We start from the raw sequence: 262 nt of genomic DNA on the forward strand, positions 1-262 counted from the left end.
TGCCACTGTCTCCCACGGCATTCTCCTGGAGAAGCTGGCAGCTCATGGCTTGGACAGGAATACCCTTCGCTGGGTGAAAATCTGGCTGGCTGGCTGAGCTCAGAGAGTGCTGGTGAACGGAGCTAAATTCAGTTGGTGGCCAGTCACCAGTGGGGTTCCTCAGGGGTCAGTGTTGGGGCCAGTACTGTTTAATATCTTTATTGATGACATGGACGAGGGGACAGAGTGCACCTCCAGTAAGTTTGCAGACGACACCAAGCTG

This window comes from Cariama cristata, unplaced genomic scaffold, assembly GCF_000690535.1.
Source record: "Cariama cristata isolate BGI_N322 unplaced genomic scaffold, ASM69053v1 scaffold41593, whole genome shotgun sequence".
In the NCBI taxonomy this organism is placed as follows: Eukaryota; Metazoa; Chordata; class Aves; order Cariamiformes; family Cariamidae; genus Cariama; species Cariama cristata.